Source organism: Trichomycterus rosablanca, chromosome 2 (assembly GCF_030014385.1).
Source record: "Trichomycterus rosablanca isolate fTriRos1 chromosome 2, fTriRos1.hap1, whole genome shotgun sequence".
Lineage (NCBI taxonomy): Eukaryota > Metazoa > Chordata > Actinopteri > Siluriformes > Trichomycteridae > Trichomycterus > Trichomycterus rosablanca.
Window position 1 is genome coordinate 50,342,874 of NC_085989.1, and position 17,509 is coordinate 50,360,382.

Below are 17,509 nucleotides of genomic sequence, written 5' to 3' on the forward strand. Positions count from 1 at the left end.
GACCTAAAAAAAGAAAATGTGTTAGGTTCTTTTTATTTAAAATTTTATTTAAAAAGTTTACAGGCAAAATATTTGGAAAGGCTCATAAGGTTCAGTTTATATGTTATTAATATAAACACATGCAGTAATTAATTTACTTTTAAGGCAATAAGCTGATTCATTTATCTAATACACTTTTGACAAAGAGCAAATCCACCAATTTTGATTAAATCCTGTATTACAATGATTATTTCTATCAGCATTAAACTTCATATTCATAATTTTTTTAAATGTTGCTACTATCTCCATAAGTATTCTATATTCCATAAGTGATTAATGTAAATGTACTAAAAATGTCTGAGAATTTCCTTCAGTTCGATTTAAATCATTTACTTCAACTATATTCTCCAAATGCTCTCGGTCGTAAAAAACCAGTTTATATATGAATATAAATATTTTGGATGTAAAGTAGTTAAGACTGGATTCAAATAAACAAAATGTTAATAACATTAATAATACTGAATACACACAAACACTGTAGTCCATCTATTTCTCTACATACTTTGTCGGCCCCCTTTTACCCTGTTCTTCAATGGTCAGGACCCCCACAGGACCACCACAGAGCAGGTATTATTTAGGTGGTGGATGATTCTCAGCACTGCAGTGACACTGACATGGTGGTGGTGTGTTAGTGTGTGTTGTGCTGGTATGAGTGGAAGAGCTGATGAGTGGACTCCTACCTAGCTGGTCCACCTTGTAGATGTAAATCTTCTAGACCTTCATCAGTGGTCTCAGGACGCTGCCCACGGGGCGCTGTCGGCTGGATATTTTTGCTTGGTGGACTATTCTCAGTGAGGTGTTTAAAGACTCCAGCAGCGCTGCTGTGTCTGATCTATTCATACCAGCACAACACACACTAACACACCAGCACCATGTCAGTGTCACTGCAGTGCTGAGAATGATCCACCACCCAAATAATACCTGCTCTGTGGTGGTCCTGTGGGGGTCCTGACCATTACAGAACAGCATGAAAGGAGGCTAACAAAGCATGCAGAGAAACAGATGGACTACAGTCAGTAATTGTAGAAGTGCTTCTATATGGTAAGTGGAGCTGATAATTAATATAAATTAATTATATACATTATTTTCCTCTGTGTTTGCTTAATGTTTGTGTGTAAATGGAGCGATTTCTGACTGAAAAAGGGAATGACGGATTGACCGACCAATCAACAAAGAGTTTAGAACGATGTGGCCAATGAGAGTGCTCCAAGCCCACAATGCACCGCGATTAAAACTTCTGTGTGCAGGTGATTTGAACGTATGTTTAGTTTATATAATGATATATATCTATAGGTATATGATATATAAATCAATACTAATCAGACTAATGTAAATGATCTGTGTTGTAGATGTGAATTTAGGGTAGAGAAAGCTGAGCTTACTCACCGTCAGCGTGTAGTGGATCAGTAGCTGTCAGACACGATCCGGCGCCTCCAGGCGGTCATGCCTTAAACTGATGAGTAAGGAAAATAACGATGCGGGGTGACGCCCGCGTCCTCGTATCAACCTACGGGATGAATTTTTGACGGGGTACAGGTCCGCCTGCTGAGGTGACTCGTCTACTTTACGAGATGCCTTGCGGTACTGGGATCTGCCCCAATACCCCCCTAATAACTAGTGAAATATTAGAAGAACCGATGATTTTAGAGCTGCCTTAATTTCTTATGCTTTATGTAGAGCTGGGCGGTTCCTGAATCACTCGGGTGTGATTCGGATCTTTGTACTGGATCAGGAGTCACAAGTCCGGATCCTATGAGTCCTCTGACTGGCTGCTGAGTGAGCAGACTCACAACAAACACCGTGGACCATGATCTGGGCTGAACCGATTTACATTTTCAGCATTTAGCAGATGCCTTTATCCAAAGCGACTTACATTAGATATACATACAGTATACAGTCTGAGCAATTGAAGGTTAAGGGCCTTGCTCAAGGGCCTAACAGTGGCAACCTGGCAGACTACAACTGAAACCGCTATTTGATTCCGATATGATATTTACGATATTTACGATATACGAAACATGTGCTGTGTCCTAAATCACATACCACAGTACTTTTTGCAAGTGCAAGCCGACATTGAAGCGACAGGCTGCACTGGACAGTGGTAGCCTAGTGGGTAGAGCTTTAAACTATCAACTAAAAGGTTGAGAGTTTGAATCCCAGCTCTGCTATGCAGCCACTGTTGGGACCTTGAACAAGACCCTTAACCCTGTCTGCTCCAGGGGTGCCGTATGATGGCTGACCCTGCGCTCTGACCCCAGCCTGCAAAACAAGCTGGGATATGCGAAGAAAGGATTTCACTGTACTGTACACCTGTATATGTATATATGACAAATAAAGGCATTCTATCTATTCTATTCTATGCAGTTGTTACCCTGCATTTGTCCTTTCAAGTGACAAAACATCATTTCCCATGTAGAAGTGCAACACGGTGGCAAGCCCTCTGGTCACTGGTCCAGTACCTTAACCACTAGGCTACAACTGGCCCTTCACTCCAGCCTGTGAATCGAAGTAATAAGTTAAATGTTCCAGTAAACAAGTGGTCAAACACGCTGGTGTTCGTCATGTGGCTGATTTTATGCACATGCTATTATTATTATTATCAGAAGTCAAGGTATAGATTAGTAATGCAGCATATTTTCTTGTAAGCAAAATATAGTTATATATAGCAGATCTAAGCCAATTTAATCGAACACCAGTGAGTTTAACCGCTTGTTTACTGGAATATTTAACTTATTACTTAGATTCACGGACTGGAGTGAAGTCGGTTCAGCCTCATCATTGGTTCACTCGCCTTGTGTACTTAGCAGCAGCCAGTCAGAGGACTCATATAGGATCCGGGTTAATTGAGACCTCGGACTCGTGATTCCTGATTCAGTACGTAGATTCGAATCATTAACCTGGGTGATACAGGAACCGCCCAGCTCTAAATACAGAATAGTTTAAACAAACAATATAGGATAGAATATTCTATGGCACCCCAGTAGCAGAGAGGGTCAAGGGTCTTTCTCTCAGGCCCAACAGTGACTTCATGGACTGTGGTAGCCTAGTGGGTAGAGCTTTGGGCTATCAACCGGAAGATTGGCGGTTCAAATCCACACTGTTGGGTCCTTGAGCAAGACCCTTAACCCTGTCTGCTCCAGGAGTGCCGTACGATGGCTGACCCTGTGCTCTGACCCCAGTTTCCAAATAAGCTGGAATATGTGAAGAAATAATTTCATTGTACTGTACACCTGTATATTTACATTTTTAGCATTTAGCAGACGCTTTTATCCAAAGCGACTTACACAATGAGCGGAACATTGAGGGTTAAGGGCCTTGCTCAGGGACCCAACAGTGGCAACTTGGTGGTGGCGAGGCTTGAACTAGTCCTTCTGTTTACTAGTCCAGTACCTTAACCACTGAGCTATCACTGGCCCCCAGTATATGTAAATATGACAAATAAAGGATATCTAGGGCCAGCTGTAGCCTAGTGGTTAAGGTACTGGACCAGTGATCAGAGGGTCACTGGTTGAAGCCCCACCACTGCCAGGTTGCCACTGTTGGGCCCTTGAGCAAGGCCCTCAATTGCTCAGACTATGTACTGTAACTGTAATGTAAGTCGCTTTGGATAAAGGCGTCTGCTAAATGCTGAAAATGTAAATATCTTCTATATTACAGACCAAACAGATTAAGTGAAGGTTATGAGATTCACAGGTCTCAGACTCACTTCCCTCTTCTCTCCTAATAACCAGCCCAGTTTCTCCATGTTCTTTATGTGCAGAACCTCCAGGGAGAAGCTGCTGAGTCGTATTTGGAGTGTCCTGTTATGTAGTGCAGCTCAGTCTCCACCTCTGAGGTCTCACTCATGGTCCAGTACTGTCTGTGACGGCCAGTGTTGAGGGCAAGACCCGTTTCAATGGTCACAATTGATCTCTCTGTCTCTGTCTCACTCCCATTGTCCTATAGCAAAGTCCTAACCAGGTCAGGGCATGGCCACAACAACTGTTTTATTTGGAACCTTCAAGTCTGATTCCATATCTAAATACACTGCTCACAAAAATTAGGGGATATTTCAAAATGAATATGAAGCAATAAAAAAAGAAGGACTGGCCTTCACGTTCTCCAGACCTGAATCCCATTGAACATGCTTGGGATGCACTGAGTAGACGTCTGGCAAACCCTCCAATGCCTCCTACAACACTTTTTGAGCTAGAAGTTGCCCTGGAGCAAGAGTGGCAGAGGATCGAGAACTCCTGGACAATCTGATCCTGTCCATACCCCATCGCTGTCAGTGTGTTTTGGCAGTCTTGGGTGACCATACACCCTACTGAACAGTCAATGTGTGGCACTCTCATCCAGTTTGACATGCTTCTGTTCACCGTCACCAATATGTCACTTGCTACTCAATCACGATAATTGAGTTTGAATCTCATTTGCATAATCGAACAACTTTCTTTGACTTTTCGTTTGCTTTTTTGACGTTCTTGTTTAATAAAAAAAATCAAATGCTTCTTTTTTTTATCGCTTCATATTCATTTTGAAATATCCCCTAATTTTTGTGAGCAGTATATTTATGCATCTAATCCTGGACCAAGGAAGTAGTAGCCTAGTGGTTAAGGTACTGGACTGGCTACTTGAAGGTTGCTGGTTCAAGTTCAACCATCACCATCTACCTGTTGTGGCTCTAACTCACTTACACAATACACTCATCATTACTTGATTTACAGCTTCACTAATTCCACTGTATTGATGGTACAGAAAGCTCATTCATTCACCTCCCTCTCCTGCATGTAGGTCCAGTTTGGGGCAGCCTGTACACCTACTGCATATATGATAGGTGGAAGGAATTACATTACCTGATGACTAAACCACTCCCAGACTGACTGGATGCTGAGGATGAATGCTGATGAAGACCGTGGACTACATGTGAACGCTGCTATTTCCATGTATTTAGTAATAACAATTAATATTAATAGCAATTCTTTCTCAGTTTGAATTGTGAGAAAGTAGTGGATTACCCATAATGCACTCCGGGACACACCTTTTACCTGGCTCTGCTAATTTGCATGTGTAAATAAAGAGGAACTATCTACAGTCCTCTGTTCTGGAGGCGTGACTGGGGGGTGTATCAGGCCGGGTGCTGATGTACCGTTCTGGAGGTGGAGGGTCTCTGGTGCTGGATGATCTGAGGAACTTGTTGCTCCTCATGCCTTAAACTGATGAGTAAGGAAAATAACGATGTGGGGTGATGCCCATGTCCTCGTTTACTGAGAAGAATTTTTGAAAGGGTACAGGTCTGTCTGCTGAGGTGACTCGTCTACTTTACGAGATGCCTTGTGGAGCTTGGATCTGCCCCAAATCCCTCTAAACTGGTTAAAGGAATAGCTTATATGTGTGTATCATGTAGTATCAAGGTAAATACTGTGGTTTGGGTTGTGTCAGTTATTAAGTCTTGGAAAGTAGATTTGGAGTCACAGTTGTAGGGTGTTTTTTGGTGTTAATGCTGCAGGAGTTGTTCTGGTGAGTTTAAAGACCTCTCTGACAGGAACATTAGATGTTCTCTGAAACCATTTGGCGTGAAGAACAAAACACCAACTTGCAATAAATTGTGAGAGCCGCTGTATTTTGGATTCAGGTGGCACTGTCCACAACCGAGCAAGCTTTAGACAGGCGTTGTAATGGACTTAGATGCTACCACTGTAAAGCTAGACTGAAGTTTCTTGATGATCACATAGACAGAAAAGCTCATATAGGATGAGGAATCATTAAATACATGTTCTTTATAAGTGTACACAAACTTTTGACTTTTAACTGTTCCACTCATTGTATGTTAGATGTTTTGCATGTTCTTTTAAGTACTCAGTTTCCTCCACCCTACCATAAACATACAGAGGGTGACTGGGTGGCTCTAAATTGCTCCTAGGTGGGAGTAAGTAAACTGGCACCTTGTCTGGGGTATAGGTGCCACACCTTCTGCGATTCTAGCCAGCATAAGACAGAGTGTAAAAGTGAATGTTTACATTTCCTATACATTCAAGGATTCAAGGATTCAAGGATTCAAGGAGGGTTTATTGTCATTCACATCACATGTGGTACATGAGGTGGAACGAAATTATGACCCAAGGTCCCAGTTACACCCAATAAAATAATCTAATATATACAATACAAAAGAATAATCATGAATATGACAAATATTTACAAATATAAAAAGTAGAGGTAAATGTAAAAATGTAGAAATATAAAAATGTAGAAATGTAAAAATGTAGAAATGTAGCAGCAACATGAACAATAAGAGTGCATTTAACTTATAAGCATGGGTAGTAGAACTGAGTAGCAGCATAATGAAGTGTCCAAGTGCAAGGTGCAAAGACAGTGTCTTATTGTGCGTAAGTGTAAGGTGTCCAAGTGTACTCTGAAAGTGTCAATGCAGAGTGTTTGGCGAGGTGGAGTTTGAGAGTCTTACAGCTTCGGGAATGAAGCTGTTTCTCAGTCTTGTTGTTCTACACTTAATGCTCCGCAGCCTCCTGCCTGAGGGGAGCGGGACAAAAAGTGAGTGTGCTGGGTGAGTGGGGTCCTTCATGATGCAGGTGGCCCTTTTCCTGTATCTGGAGGTGTAGATGTCGGTGGTGGTGGGGAGGCTGACTCCGACCGTCCTCTGTGCCGCCTTCACCACTCTCTGCAGAGCTTTCCTGTCTGCAGCAGAGCAGCTTCCATGCCACACGTTGATGCTGGAGCACAGGACGCTCTCCACCACACATCTGTAGAAGGAGGTGAGGACTGAGCTCCCGAGTCCGGCTCGCCTCAGCTGCCTGAGGAAGTAGAGCCGCTGATGTGCCTTCTTGACCAGACAGGAAGTGTTGTTGCTCCAGGTGAGGTTGTTACTCAGGTGCACACCTAAGTACCTGTAGCTGGAGACCACTTCCACCGCAGATCCTCCGACGTGCAGGGGGAGGTGGGTGTGTCTGCTCCTTCTGAAGTCCACGATCATCTCCTTCGTCTTCTTCGTGTTGATGCAGAGGTTGTTCTTTCTGCACCAGTCCTCCAGGTGTTCCACCTCCTGTCTGTAGTTGGACTCATCATTGTTTGTGATGTTTCCAACCACTGCTGTGTCGTCCGCAAACTTCACAATATGACAGCCCGGATGGAGAGGTGAGCAGTCATATGTGAGCAGTGTGAACAGGAGGGGGCTCAACACACAGCCCTGAGGGGAGCCAGTGCTGAGGATAGTGGTGGAGGAGGAGATGTCATGGATCTTCACAGACTGCGGCCTGTTGGTCAGGAAGTCCAAGACCCAGTTGCAAAGGGAAGTGCTCAGTCCAAGTGAGGAGAGTTTGTTTGTTAGGGTCTGGGGAATCATGGTGTTGAAAGCAGATGTAAAGTCCACAAAGAGCAAACGGACATAAGAATCCTTCTGCTCCAGGTGGGTGAGTGTAGTGTGGACCACAGAAGAAATGGCATCTTCTGTGGAGCGGTTCTGTCTGTATGCGTACTGGTGTGGGTCCACAGTGATGTCGATGGTGGCTTTGATGTGGGTCATAACCAGTCTTTCAAAGCACTTTGTGACTATCGGCGTGAGGGCTATTGGCCGGTAGTCATTCAGACCAGTCACTGTGGAACTCTTGGGGACCGGGATGATGGTGGCGGTCTTCAGGCAGGTGGGAACAGCTGCTTGGATGAGGGAGACGTTGTAAATGTCCGCCAGGACCTCGCAGAGCTGATCCGCACATTCCTTTAGCACCCGCCCGGGAATGTTGTCCGGGCCAGCAGCTTTCCGTGGGTTGATCTTTTTAAGAGTCTTCCTCACTTCTGCTGGTGTAACGCTGAGGGGCTTTTCTCCAGGTGGGGGGGTGAGTCTGGTGCTGGGGGGGGTGTCAGGGTCCTCAAAGCGGGCGTAGAATTTGTTGAGGGCTTCGGGCAGGGACGGGTCTTTGGGGCATTGTGCATCACTGGATTTGTAGTCTGTGATGCACTTGATGCCCTTCCACATGCTCCGTGGATCCTGGGAGGAGAAGTGTCCCTGGATTTTCTGAGCATATGCAGCTTTTGCTCTTTTTACCCCTGCAGTCAGCTCTCTTCTAGCCCTCCTGAGCTCTTGTGAGTCACCAGACCTGAAGGCAGCATCCCTGGCTTTCAGCAGAGCACGCACCTCTGCATTCAGCCAGGGTTTCTGGTTCGGGTAGCAAGTCACAGTCTTGGTGGTGGTGACATCCTCCACACACTTGCTGATGTACCCCAGAACAGAAGATGTGTAGTCCTCCAGATCCAGCTCCCCCTCACACTCAGCAGCCTCCCTGAAGATCTGCCAGTCTGTGCAGCCAAAGCAGTCCTGCAGCACCGCGTCGCCGTCGCTGGGCCACACAGTGATGGTCTTCTGTGTGGGTTTGGAGCGTCGCAGCGGGGGGTGGTATGCAGGGACCATCAGGATGGAGATGTGGTCTGAGAGCCCGAGGTGGGGGCGGGGGACGGCTCTGTATGCGTCTCTTATGTTGGTGTAAACACGGTCGAGTGTGTTATTTCCCCGTGTTGGAATGTTCACATGCTGGAAAAACCTCGGCAATGTGTCCGTCAGTTTTACGTGGTTAAAGTCCCCCGCTACCACGTAAAGCGCCGCCGGATGCTTGTTCTGGAGCGAGCTGATGTTGTCATGGAGCTCCTCCAGCGCGTTGTTAGCATTAGCATCCGGTGCTATGTAAACAGCGGTGACGAACACAGCCGTAAACTCCCGAGGCAGATAGTGTGGCCGACACTTTACAGTCAGTTGTTCTGTCGCCTCAGAGCAGTGGCTGTTTACCAACACGCAGTTTGTACACCAACCTTTGTTTATGTAGACACATAACCCGCCACCCCGTGCTTTTCCGGACAGCTGATTGCGATCCGCTCGGAAGAGCTGCCGGCCGGCGAGCTGAAAGGCTGAGTCCGGCATGTTGTTGTTTAGCCAGGTTTCCGTGAGACAAATCACAGCGCAGTTCCTCATCTCATCAGAAACACTCATCCTCAGCCGCAGAAGGTCCAGCTTGTTATCCAGAGAGCGGACGTTAGACAGGAACAGAGATGGAATTGGGGGTCGGTTAGCATTAGCCTTTAGCCTGGCTAATACACCGCCGCGCTTCCCCCTCTTCTGACCCCGCTCGCACCGCCTCCTCTTGCCCTTTGTCCGCTGCGCTCTGCTCCCCCACGCCGGTGTCCGGAGGAGTTGTTGTCTGCCGAGCGCAGCTCAAAGATTATTGTCCATAGTTGCTGCCTTTGTGGCCAAACTGTCCTTTATCTTATAAAGTTCCGTTCGGCTATAACTCACACAGTTGAGATGCGTGGAGTTAGTGTTGGAAACGACGAAAAAGTTACTAAAAACAGGGTTTTCGCTGGGAGCGTGAGAAGCCGCTGCACTACTGCGCGCCGCCATCTTTAGCATCTTTAGCATAATCATTATAATTAGAGATGCATGAGTACAGATACTGGTATCGGGTATTGGCCCGATACCGCGCTCATTAACTTGTACTCGTACTCGTACTCGTTAACGAGGTTCCGATACTAAACATCCGATACCGTGTACCTAGTGCACGTTGCTGCGTTATGCCTGGTTCACACTACACGATTAGATCTGCCGGCTCGGGAGCAACTCGGCGTTCGCTCGGAGATCAAAACTCGGCTCTCGATCGCTAAGTGTGAACTATCCAACAACTCGATCCGACCGGCTCGCCGAGCGCTCGTCTAGCATGTCAGATATCTGATCTGAGATGTGCGACTGGGAATGAGTGCGGTGTCGAACAGCCAATGAGAACGCAGGATACGGTGTGAGGGGAAACGCAGGAGAGGAGTGTAAACAGGTGGGACAGGGGGATAATATAGTTTATATCAGAATACATCAGCACACACACATGTTTTACAGTATTTCTGACCTGATCGTTCTCTACATAACATAACAACAAAACACCAACACTGCAAAAATATTTATTAACCGCCAACTCACTACAGAACAATCCCTGCTATTCGTGTTGCCAAATCCACTCAGATTCATTTATTTTTCCTCCTTGATTTCATCACGTCAGCGCACAAACACTTTGATCTCTCGCTACTTGTTGACGTGCATCTTTGGACGTGGTATCATTAAACTTCTCGTCACTTCTCACGTGTGTTTTTGTTTAAAAAAAAGAAAGGTATTCTAAATAGGTATCGGTATCGGCAAGTACAAAAATACTCGTACTCGGTTGGGAAAAAATGGTATCGATGCATCCCTAATTATAATAATTTAAAACCCAGATTGCACCGCAGACATGACCACGTACAGCAGGCATGTCCAAAGTCCGGCTTCTGTCTTAAATTACATTACTTGTGGCCCGCCAGCACAGCCAAACAGAAAAAAAATATATCGTCGCTGTCTGATTAAAAACACTTTTAGCGGTTTTCACTTTTTTACATGTGTTGATTGTGGGTATAAATCTGTCTGTCCATAGCAGCAAATATCAAAATAACCAATTAAAAGATGAATGAAATCACACATCTCTTTAACGAGTATCTCCATTGGCTGCTAGACCTGTCCATCAAAACCACATATCTCCGCCTCCTCCCCCTCCAGCACTGTGTGAGAAAGAAGTGAAACTTGTTTGCTGCGTGATGTTTCATCTCTACAGTTTATTCAGGTTATTCAATCACATGGTTTTAAACATGATTTATATTTGTGATGTTTCATCTCTACACTTTATTCAGGTTATTCAATCACATGGTTTTAAACATGATTTATATTTGTGATGTTTCATCTCTACACTTTATTCAGGTTATTCAATCACATGGTTTTAAACATGATTTATATTTGTGATGTTTCATCTCTACAGTTTATTCAGGTTATTCAATCACATGGTTTTAAACATGATTTATATTTGTGATGTTTCATCTCTACACTTTATTCAGGTTATTCAATCACATGGTTTTAAACATGATTTATATTTGTGATGTTTCATCTCTACACTTTATTCAGGTTATTCTATCACATGGTTTTAAACATGATTTATATTTGTGATGTTTCATCTCTACACTTTATTCAGGTTATTCAATCACATGGTTTTAAACATGATTTATATTTGTGATGTTTCATCTCTACAGTTTATTCAGGTTATTCAATCACATGGTTTTAAACATGATTTATATTTGTGATGTTTCATCTCTACACTTTATTCAGGTTATTCAATCACATGGTTTTAAACATGATTTATATTTGTGATGTTTCATCTCTACAGTTTATTCAGGTTATTCAATCACATGGTTTTAAACATGATTTATATTTGTGATGTTTCATCTCTACAGTTTATTCAGGTTATTCAATCACATGGTTTTAAACATGATTTATATTTGTGATGTTTCATCTCTACACTTTATTTAGGTTATTCAATCACATGGTTTTAAACATGATTTATATTTGTGATGTTTCATCTCTACACTTTATTTAGGTTATTCAATCACATGGTTTTAAACATGATTTATATTTGTGATGTTTCATCTCTACACTTTATTTAGGTTATTCAATCACATGGTTTTAAACATGATTTATATTTGTGATGTTTCATCTCTACACTTTATTCAGGTTATTCAATCACATGGTTATAAACATGATTTATATTTGTGATGTTTCATCTCTACAGTTTATTCAGGTTATTCAATCACATGGTTGTAAACATGATTTATATTTGTGATGTTTCATCTCTACACTTTATTCAGGTTATTCAATCACATGGTTATAAACATGATTTATATTTGTGATGTTTCATCTCTACAGTTTATTCAGGTTATTCAATCACATGGTTTTAAACATGATTTATATTTGTGATGTTTCATCTCTACACTTTATTCAGGTTATTCAATCACATGGTTTTAAACATGATTTATATTTGTGATGTTTCATCTCTACACTTTATTTAGGTTATTCAATCACATGGTTTTAAACATGATTTATATTTGTGATGTTTCATCTCTACACTTTATTCAGGTTATTCAATCACATGGTTGTAAACATGATTTATATTTGTGATGTTTCATCTCTACACTTTATTCAGGTTATTCAATCACATGGTTTTAAACATGATTTATATTTGTGATGTTTCATCTCTACACTTTATTCAGGTTATTCAATCACATGGTTTTAAACATGATTTATATTTGTGATGTTTCATCTCTACACTTTATTCAGGTTATTCAATCACATGGTTTTAAACATGATTTATATTTGTGATGTTTCATCTCTACAGTTTATTCAGGTTATTCAATCACATGGTTTTAAACATGATTTATATTTGTGATGTTTCATCTCTACACTTTATTTAGGTTATTCAATCACATGGTTTTAAACATGATTTATATTTGTGATGTTTCATCTCTACACTTTATTTAGGTTATTCAATCACATGGTTTTAAACATGATTTATATTTGTGATGTTTCATCTCTACACTTTATTCAGGTTATTCAATCACATGGTTATAAACATGATTTATATTTGTGATGTTTCATCTCTACACTTTATTCAGGTTATTCAATCACATGGTTTTAAACATGATTTATATTTGTGATGTTTCATCTCTACAGTTTATTCAGGTTATTCAATCACATGGTTTTAAACATGATTTATATTTGTGATGTTTCATCTCTACAGTTTATTCAGGTTATTCTATCACATGGTTTTAAACATGATTTATATTTGTGATGTTTCATCTCTACACTTTATTCAGGTTATTCTATCACATGGTTATAAACATGATTTATATTTGTGATGTTTCATCTCTACACTTTATTCAGGTTATTCAATCACATGGTTATAAACATGATTTATACTTGTGATGTTTCATCTCTACACTTTATTCAGGATATTCAATCACATGGTTATAAACATGATTTATATTTGTGATGTTTCATCTCTACACTTTATTCAGGTTATTCTATCACATGGTTATAAACATGATTTATATTTGTGATGTTTCATCTCTACACTTTATTCAGGTTATTCAATCACATGGTTTTAAACATGATTTATATTTGTGATGTTTCATCTCTACAGTTTATTCAGGTTATTCAATCACATGGTTTTAAACATGATTTATATTTGTGATGTTTCATCTCTACAGTTTATTCAGGTTATTCAATCACATGGTTTTAAACATGATTTATATTTGTGATGTTTCATCTCTACACTTTATTCAGGTTATTCAATCACATGGTTATAAACATGATTTATATTTGTGATGTTTCATCTCTACAGTTTATTCAGGTTATTCAATCACATGGTTTTAAACATGATTTATATTTGTGATGTTTCATCTCTACAGTTTATTCAGGTTATTCAATCACATGGTTGTAAACATGATTTATATTTGTGATGTTTCATCTCTACAGTTTATTCAGGTTATTCAATCACATGGTTTTAAACATGATTTATATTTGTGATGTTTCATCTCTACACTTTATTCAGGTTATTCAATCACATGGTTTTAAACATGATTTATATTTGTGATGTTTCATCTCTACAGTTTATTCAGGTTATTCAATCACATGGTTTTAAACATGATTTATATTTGTGATGTTTCATCTCTACAGTTTATTCAGGTTATTCAATCACATGGTTTTAAACATGATTTATATTTGTGATGTTTCATCTCTACACTTTATTCAGGTTATTCAATCACATAGTTATAAACATGATTTATATTTGTGATGTTTCATCTCTACACTTTATTCAGGTTATTCAATCACATGGTTTTAAACATGATTTATATTTGTGATGTTTCATCTCTACACTTTATTCAGGTTATTCAATCACATGGTTTTAAACATGATTTATATTTGTGATGTTTCATCTCTACACTTTATTCAGGTTATTCTATCACATGGTTTTAAACATGATTTATATTTGTGATGTTTCATCTCTACAGTTTATTCAGGTTATTCAATCACATGGTTTTAAACATGATTTATATTTGTGATGTTTCATCTCTACACTTTATTCAGGTTATTCAATCACATGGTTTTAAACATGATTTATATTTGTGATGTTTCATCTCTACACTTTATTCAGGTTATTCAATCACATGGTTTTAAACATGATTTATATTTGTGATGTTTGTAGTGTTTTAAAAACACATTTGTATCTGATATTTATATGAACTAAGCGTTTACATGGACTGTATTAATTAACACAATTGAACTTTTTTTTATAGTCAATAACTTGATATACAAAGTAAAGATAATGTCTGGTAACTTGACTGTTTCAGGTATTTATAGGTTTTTAAATGGTAATTTAGAACAGTATTTCCCAGTCATGTTTCTGCACATAACAGTATTAACAGGTTTTCTTAATAGATCTATGAAATCATCATATCTGTGTTTTGATGCTTTATTGATGCGCAATATTAGATCAAAATATAAATTTAGCCAGATAACTTAAGCACAGTGTTAAGGATTGTTAAATATGAAAGTCTTTTTTTCTCTTTTGTCTTATGATTATGTATGCCAGGAAATACTCCAAAGGTAGCCATGCATTGTTATAGTTTAAACCCAAACCATGTTTGGCAGCTGAATGCTTACATTTGGTTGTTGTTCGCTTTGTAAAAATACAATTATTAAATAACAGCATATTATATGCATATTTTATTGTTTAAAATAATGTCATCAGGGACTGTTGGCCCTCGGGCACTTTCACATTATCAAATCTGGCCCTCCTAGAAAAAAGTTTGGACACCACTGACGTACAGTATTATGTACATGTTGTACCCAGTATAACCACTAAGTGGCGCTTCAGCTTCATTACTGAATGTCGTTTCTTGTTACTTGCAGCCTCGTAGTGGTTCTGGTGCCACCCTTGAAAGGACGCCCCATCCATTCATCTCCCTCGTCTACGTGTATGTCCAGTTTGGGACAGACAGTTGACCTACTGCATGTTTTGATGGGTGGAGGGGAACACGACCATGGGGAGAACATGCTAAACCTCTCCCAGACTGAATCCTGATGAAGACAGTGGACTACATGTGAACGCTGCTATTTCTATGTATTTAGTAATAACAATTAATAGCAATTCTTTCTCATTTTAGATTGTGATTTGTAGTTCATTGTACTGTTGCTGTCGTGGTTTACCCATAATGCACAGCGGGACACACCTTTTACCTGGCTCTGCTAACCTGCATGTGTAAATGATCTCTCCTGTTCTGGAGGCGTGACTGGGGGGTTTATCAGGCCGGGTGCTGATGTACCGTTCTGGAGGTGGAGGGTCTCTGGTGCTGGATGATCTGAGGAACCTGTTGCTCCTCATGCCTTAAACTGATGAGTAAGGAAAATAACGATGTGGGGTGACGCCCATGTCCTCGTTTACTGAGAAAATTTTTTGAAGGGGTACAGGTCTGTCTGCTGAGGTGACTCGTCTACTTTACGAGATGCCTTGTGGAGTTTGGATCTGCCCTAAATCCCTCTAAACTGGTTAAAGGAATAGCTTATATGTGTGTGTCATGTAGTATCAAGGTAAATACTGTGGTTTGGGTTATGTCAGTTATTAAGTCTTGGAAAGTAGATTTGGAGTCACAGTTGTAGGGTGTTTTTTGGTGTTAATGCTGCAGGAGTTGTTCTGGTGAGTTTGAAGACCTCTCTGACAGGAACATTAGATGTTCTCTGAAACCATTTGGCGTGAAGAACAAAACACCAACTTGCAATAAATTGTGAGAGCCGCTGTATTTTGGATTCAGGTGGCACTGTCCACAACCGAGCAAGCTTTAGACAGGCGTTGTAATGGACTTAGATGCTACCACTGTAAAGCTAGACTGAAGTTTCTTGATGATCACATTTACAGAAAAGCTCATATAGGATGAGGAATCATTAAATACATGTTCTTTATAAGTGTACACAAAGTTTTGACTTTTAACTGTTCCACACCATTCTAGCCAGCATAAGACAGAGTGTAAAAGTGAATGTTTACATTTCCTATACATTATAATTAGAGATGCATGAATACAGATACTGGTATCGGGTATTGGCCCGATACCGCGCTCATTAACTCGTACTCGCAAACGAGGTTCCGATACTAAACATCCGATACCGTGTGCCTAGTGCACGTTGCTGCTTTATGCCTGGTTCACACGACACGATTAGATCTGCCGGCTCGGGAGCAACTCGGCGTTCGCTCGGAGATCAAAACTCGGCTCTCGAACGCTAAGTGTGAACTATCCAACAACTCGATCCGACCGGCTCACCGAGCGCTCGTCTAGCATGTCAGATATCTGATCTGAGATGTGCGACTGGGAATGAGTGACATGTCGAACAGCCAATGAGAACGCAGGATACGGTGTGAGGGGAAACGCAGGAGAGGAGTGTAAACAGGTGGGACAGGGGGATAATATAGTTTATATCAGAATACATCAGCACACACACACGTTTTACAGTATTTCTGACCTGATCGTTCTCTACAAAACATAACAACAAAACACCAACACTGCAAAAATATTTATTAACCTCCAACTCACTACAGAACAATCCCTGCTATTCGTGTTGCCAAATCCACTCAGATTCATTTATTTTTCCTCCTTGATTTCATCACGTCAGCGCACAAACACTTTGATCTCTCGCTACTTGTTGACGTGCATTTTTGGACGTGGTATCATTAAACTTCTCGTCACTTCTCACGTGTGTTTTTGTTTAAAAAAAAAAAAGGTATTCTAAATAGGTATCGGTATCGGCAAGTACAAAAATACATGTACTCGTACTCGGTTGGGAAAAAATGGTATCGATGCATCCCTAATTATAATAATCTAAAACCCAGATTGCACCGCAGGCATGACCACGTACAGCAGGCATGTCCAAAGTCCGGCTTCTGTCTTAAATTACATTACTTGTGGCCCGCCAGCACAGCCAAACAGAAAAAAAATATCGTCGCTGTCTGATTAAAAACACTTTTAGCGGTTTTCACTTTTTTACATGTGTTGATTGTGGGTATAAATCTCTGTCTGTCCATAGCAGCAAATATCAAAATAACCAATTAAAAGATGAATGAAATCACACATCTCTTTAACGAGTATCTCCATTGGCTGCTAGACCTGTCCATCAAAACCACATATCTCCGCCTCCTCCCCCTCCAGCACTGTGTGAGAAAGAAGTGAAACTGGTTTGCTGCGTGATGTTTCATCTCTACACTTTATTCAGGTTATTCAATCACATGGTTTTAAACATGATTTATATTTGTGATGTTTGTAGTGTTTTAAAAACACATTTGTATCTGATATTTATATGGACTAAGCGTTTACACGGACTGTATTAATTAACAAAATTGAACTTTTTTTTATAGCTACAGTCAATAACTTGATATACAAAGTAAAGATGATGTCTGGTAACTTGACTGTTTCAGGTATTTATAGGTTTTTAAATGGTAATTTAGAACAGTATTTCCCAGTCATGTTTCTGCACATAACAGTATTAACAGGTTTTCTTAATAGATCTATGAAATGATCATATCTGTGTTTTGATGCTTTATTG

At 40.5% G+C, this 17,509-nt stretch overlaps 3 non-coding genes across 3 annotated transcripts; all 3 read left to right on the forward strand.

The window, feature by feature from the left end:
- Positions 1-1,482: 1,482 nt before the first annotated feature.
- On the forward strand, positions 1,483-1,637 carry LOC134309334 (U12 minor spliceosomal RNA). The gene has a single exon (XR_010011072.1). It is a non-coding gene; the product is annotated as a U12 minor spliceosomal RNA (small nuclear RNA).
- Positions 1,638-5,224: 3,587 nt separating this feature from the next.
- On the forward strand, positions 5,225-5,374 carry LOC134309368 (U12 minor spliceosomal RNA). Its single transcript, XR_010011105.1, has one exon. It is a non-coding gene; the product is annotated as a U12 minor spliceosomal RNA (small nuclear RNA).
- A 9,926-nt stretch (positions 5,375-15,300) lies between these two features.
- LOC134309356 (U12 minor spliceosomal RNA) lies at positions 15,301-15,450 on the forward strand. Its single transcript, XR_010011094.1, has one exon. It is a non-coding gene; the product is annotated as a U12 minor spliceosomal RNA (small nuclear RNA).
- The last annotated feature ends 2,059 nt before the right edge of the window (positions 15,451-17,509 follow it).